The sequence below is a fragment of the Coenobita brevimanus genome, chromosome 11 (genome assembly GCF_032717465.1).
Source record: "Coenobita brevimanus isolate Jiangsu-jjx chromosome 11, ASM3271746v2, whole genome shotgun sequence".
Taxonomy (NCBI): Eukaryota; Metazoa; Arthropoda; class Malacostraca; order Decapoda; family Coenobitidae; genus Coenobita; species Coenobita brevimanus.
This window is the reverse complement of record NC_136964.1, coordinates 336,035-342,152: the sequence shown is the minus strand read 5'-3', so window position 1 is coordinate 342,152 and position 6,118 is coordinate 336,035.

Sequence of the window (6,118 nt, the reverse complement as noted above, 5' to 3'; positions counted from 1 at the left end):
GGCCACATAATCTATTTTCTTTCATTCAGGGCATCATATGAAGGAGTTACTATCCGGTAGATAAAGCTGCATTACACCTTGTATAGCGGTGTCAGATAAACTTCTGATAGGTGGTGATATCAAGGGCTAGCTCGTGAGAAGTATACTGACGTGACAAATCAAATATTAGTGCAGAGCCATCGAGACTGCGAGGGCCCAGATTGCCAACGCGTGGAAACCAGAGAACGAGGGGACACGGGCCCGCCCCCTCCAGCACACCAAGGACTAGTGGGAGCTGTTCAAACGAAACCAGCAAACCACCAACAACATTGTTTCCGGTGCCGCGACGCCTGTATGATATTTTTAAGGCATGACATCACTGGACTACTTACTAAAAGCCCTGTCTACACGAGCGGGCAATGCCCACGGGCACAAGCGAGCAGTTTGCCTGTTGACGGGCTCACCGCTTGTGCCCGCGGGCAAATGCGTGGCAATTTACGCATTTGCCCGCGGGCACAAGCGGTGAGCCCGTCAACAGGCAAACTGCTCGCTTGTGCCCGCGGGCATTGCCCGCTCGTGTGGACAGGGCTAAAGGCGTTCCTGGTTGCTTTGGCTTGACCATTGTCGGTAAACATTGACATAGATATATTCTGGAAGTTTGGGTGGGATTTTGTTTCATTTTTCTCTCTAACAGATTATGAAAGATACCGTTATCATATCTACCCATGAGCACAAACATCAAATTTATTTACCTTTTCCGTAGTTATTTTGAATAGCCTTTTCATATAGAGATGTTATTAAATAATTACTGAATTGACATGATGGTGGCTGTATAGACGGAATGTATACGGCAAAGGTGATCATATTTACTGTGGACACAGCCATGTCAAAGGTTGCATATAATACTAGTTCCAAAAATTAATTACATGTAAGGGTAGAGGACGTTTCTTACACAAAACATTACGGAAGTCAACGCCATCCAGATTCCATTCTGCGTCTGAAGTCAAAATACACGGATAAGCACAAATATCTGGCTCCGCACTAATGTGTGATCTGTCACGTCAGTATATTTCTCTCACGAGCCAGGCCTTGATATCACCACCTATCTAAAGCTTGTTATCTGACGACGCTATACAAGGTGTAATGCACCTTTATCTATCGCATAGTAATTCCTTTATATGATGCCCTGAATGAAAGAAAATAGACAAATTATGTGGCCGCAACATCGCATTTCACTCTCCCTCCTCTACCTGCACTCCCTCCCCTCCCTCACTCCACCCCAGCACCATCGCTCGTCCCCCCACCCACCTTCCTTTCTCTCTCTGACCCCTCCCTCTCAGCCCCTCTTACTTCAGTATGACTTGCCGCGCATATAGGAGCCAGCCTGGGGCATGGGGTACAGGAGGATTGGAGATTGTTTATGGCCACGACTGTACACTCACACCAAAAAGTATCGGTGTACACTTGACGCAAAGCATTTTGAGACAAGGACGGTGGCTACTGGAAACTGAACAACGATTTTTTTCCCTCATGCTGATACACTTGCTCTCTCAAGGATGTAATATATGGTTTGTTTTTAACATTTTTCTAGTCCGTATTGTTATTATATGTATAGCAAATTAGTTACAAATAAACCTTACCAAAAATTCATGATCTATAATAGTCATTTCGGATATCATCGTGCCTTACCTGTGCGATACTTTTAGGTGTGACTGTACTTTTATGCAGTATTTTCAGAGGCTTAATGGCAACCAATCCACAGAGCTGGAAACTCTACTCTGCCACTGCCTGCGCCCAGTGCTTCACGCATGGGTATGGCTGTGGAAGGCTTAGGGTGAAAATTATGTTGTAGTGACCGTGTTTGTGAGGGGTCATGTCACCTAGGAACCTCGATAGGGTGAGAACATGTCAAATCCCATGCAAGAACATACTACTCACCCTCTTAAATTGTGCCAGCAGAAAAAGGATTGATGTTCAGGTAATCCACCCGACCGTCGTAATCTCCATCAGAATAGTAAAACAAAGAAAAGCTCTCGGAAAAAATATCTCAATCAAAAGTAAACGAAAGGAAACCAACGACAATTAGAAACCAATATTGTGAAATGCAAAATAGATAAAGTCAGTACAAACTTAGAAAAAGATAAGTCCCAGTAAAAATAAGGGAAAGTAAATACTTAGTAAAGCACTAACAAACCACAATATTATTCCCAAGAGACAAATTTCCCGTACCCTTTGATTCCGATGATGCTCTTAATTTTACTCAGGCTGCAACTAACGATTTTATTCATCTTGAGTCTTCTAGTGGATAGGTTTATGAAGACTGTTTCTAACCCCTCCAGTTTGCAGTCTCGTTCACTGAATCAAATCGTCTGGTACCAGTAAAATAACGCAAATAAAAAATCGTAAAGGAGTGGCAAAAGAGGCCTTATGGACACCGTGGTACGAGGGAAGGTTATGGCACATGTTCTGGTAAGCTTCGACACTGATCGGTCAGGTTGTGTTACGACTCTGTACAGTTCAAGGCAGCGTTAGATCTAGCTATTTTTTTGCTAGGCTTCTAAATTCAGACTCATCTGTACAGGATACATAGGGCACGAATAAAGAGAGGAAAACAAGTGTCATTAACACTGGTCCCATGTATGTAATGGCTACCTTACCTGAAGTTGCTGTTGTCCTCGAACACCTGCGTCTTGGTTTGTATCTCGTTCTTGTAAGAAGGTTTGTTACCTTCGTGGGCCCCGCTGTTCTTTCACTCAGTACAGACTAAACGTGTTTGTCTACAACCCTCACCAGGAAGAATATCTTGTTTTTGTTTTGTATAAGGACATTCTACAATGTCAAACAATGAACGCAGTAGCTATCCTGTTCACTTGATGAATCCACGGCATCAACTGTTCAGATCTCGTGCGTTCGACTTGGTTACCTCTCTTGCCGCTACTGCTTCACTCGAAAGCTGGACGAAACACCACAGTACTGTCAGAATCAAACTCCTTATCTGATTATTTCTTTTTGATATGTACTGTTTAAAGGATTTTCTACAGTGAAGTATAACACTGTAAAATACATTAAGGGATGCTTTCTTTAGTTAATATATGAAGTGGCTCAGTTTAAGGGACGCTTGTTACTACTACTGCTGATAACATCGCTGCGTCCTCAAAAACAACCCTGACATTTTACTCATCCTTTTGTATTAATGAAGGATAGAATGTTTAAACTCCTCTCTGATATCGCGGGGCCAAAAATGACACAGCCTCAGTATTGATAAGTGGAATTACGAATCTTTTTCTCTGTGGTTTGCTTCATTCCCTGGTTTATGTTGGGTTACAATATTATATCAGCCTCTTTCACTCTCTCCAGTCTTGCACCTTCCCTCCAGCTAAGCCCTTCTCCATTAGTTCACTTCTTTTACATTTTATTTTTATTCTTGCTCGTCCTATTGTCCTCCTTCCGTGAACTTATATTTCCTTACCCACTTAGTCCTGATCCTTCCCCATAACTTGAACATGCCTCCGTAATCTTCTATGCTTTACTTTTTAGATAACTCATATTTTAGTTATACTTCTAATTCTTCCGTTCCTAATCTCACAACTTCGCACATTCATCTCAGCATTTTCATCTCTACTGCGCATGTTTCTCTCTCCTGTATTTTTGCGTACGTCAAATTGCACTGCACTTCATTGCGGGTCTTAGCAGAGTTTTATGCAGTTTACAATTCTCTCTCTCTCTCTCTCTGACCTGACAGCATAGTTCTCCCATCCATATTGAATTCTGTAGTTTTTCTCAGCATCCAAATATATATCATCGGACAAAATGGACCCCTGATATTCCAAACTTTCTTTTTAAATCTATCATCTTATTGACTGAATCCTTCCTCTTGATTCTGCCTACTAAACAACAAATATTCCACGTTCTTTCTGCTGATCATACCTACGTTGTCTTCTATAGTCTCTCTTCATTCCTCTAATTTTGATTTTACCAATTCCTTTCTTGATGCCACCTAGTTCAATATCACCTCATACAAAAATACATTCCAGGGTGACTCCCCTTTAACATCTCCAGTGGTAACAAATAATAAACAGATAAAACAGAGGTTTAAACAAAATCCTCATGTAACCCGACTAAGAGAGAGAGAGAGAGAGAGAGAGAGAGAGAATGTGTAAAAGACTTAGGCACTTTGATTTTCTATGCATTCTGATTAACATGTGGAGGCATCGGTTTGAATATAAGGTATGACGAAGCTTGTAGTCGACCGAGATGTGTCATTTATATGTGATTATTGCAAGTTCATGACGCTGCGAAGTGTTATTTTTTTCTTGTGTAATTTACTTTCATGGTCAACAAATATTAATAACGCACTAACAAGTTCCTAGAAGCCTTCCCTTGTCCTCCCAGCGCATCCATCTCCCCCGCCACAGAACCGCACATTCACACACGCCTTCCACAACTCTGCTTGAAAGAAATCCCCTTCAAACCCTAATTCTACTGATACAGATCAATACCCCGCAAATAAATAACGTCTTGGTTTGCTGGCAAGTATAGCAAATGATATCCAGAGATGAGACAGTGAGGTGGGATGAGTGTTATGGATTTCACTCCGTGTAATCCTTTGGGCCTGCAGATGAATAGGGATGTAGATGTATGTGAGTGCGTCCACCATCCACTCACTTGATGTAATGCTACCTTTATGATGCAAGTCCAATAATATATTCTACCCCAGGAAACCATTCACTACATTGGATGGTAATTGTATAACAAATGGTTGCCTGGTGGTCTATTTGGTTAGAACGCTCTAAGCTGATGAGGCCCACGAGGGTCTGCATCCATCCCGAGGCTAAGGCTTATTACTCGTTCAATACCAATCAGGGGCAAGCAGCTGGTTACTTTCGCCTTATTTCGCGACTATGAAGCCTACTCCTAGGACTCTATGCTCCTCATGGGGCGATAAAAGATTGGATGATAGACAGATTGACAGATATAATGTACGATGAAATGCAAACGTAAGGACCCAAAGCCACTATACATGACTCATTATTCGAACGTCCACCTGTCAGTACTGGAACACTTATTTTTCCCACGTTATATAAAAAAGGGACATAGAGGTTATATTTTCCAACTGTACTCAGGGGCCCTTCTTACCATCCATATCTCCTTGTTTTGTCACTCCCTTTTCTTCCACTCCCAAGGATCGATCGATCTATCTATATACCTAGGCTGCTTCCCCCAAAGAACAGGAGGTAGCCGAGACAGGACGACACACTCCCAATCTACTCATCCACACACACACATTTATTCCTACCTTAGCCCCAAGGATGTGCATGGAAACTTCGAAGATCAGAACAGTTAACGAATGAAAGAGAATGAAAGACTGACTAAGAGGGTGTATGTAGGTGAAGTGGAGGGAGGGAGTGGGAAGGGGAGACCGAGGAAGAGGTGGAGGGTTAGAGTTGAGAGGTATATGAGGGAGGGGGCAGTGAGTTGGTGGGAGGACAGGCAAATGGTGGGTGACAGAGCAACTTGGAGGCGTTTTGTCTGCGGCCACCCTTCGCGGGATTAAGGCGACGTGCTATAGATAGATGGATGGAACAGTGAAATGCTTGATAATAAGAAAACTACAGTGATGCTTCAAAAGTATATTTCGTAGAGTCTATAAATGTATAAAAGGCGATACCGGAATACTGTCGAAGTTGGTACCTTGATTAGAAAATTAAATAATTCCTGTAACTCGATAACATGTTCACAGCCAGACTTTCAATATTATTCACACTACTCTTGTTGATGCTACGGAGAAATATAAGTTACGTTAAAATGTTGATCCTAGTTCTTAAAAAGTTATGTTAACCTTATACAGAGAAGTATTGATTATGCATCGATGCCTTCTGTGTAATCTCTCTCTCTCTCTCTCTCTCTCTCTCTCTCTCTCTCTCTCTCTCTCTCTCTCGTTTACCTTACACAGACAAGTAAAAATGATTATGCATCGATGCCTTTTAAATACTGACTCTCTCTCTCTCTCTCTCAAGAAGTTCAGTTAGTCGCCAGATATCATGCCAATCCCTGAGAGAACACTATATTTCCTACACAACATGGGCTTTAAACACACTGTAATTCACTCTGAGTCCTTGAAGGGAACACTCTCTGAAGT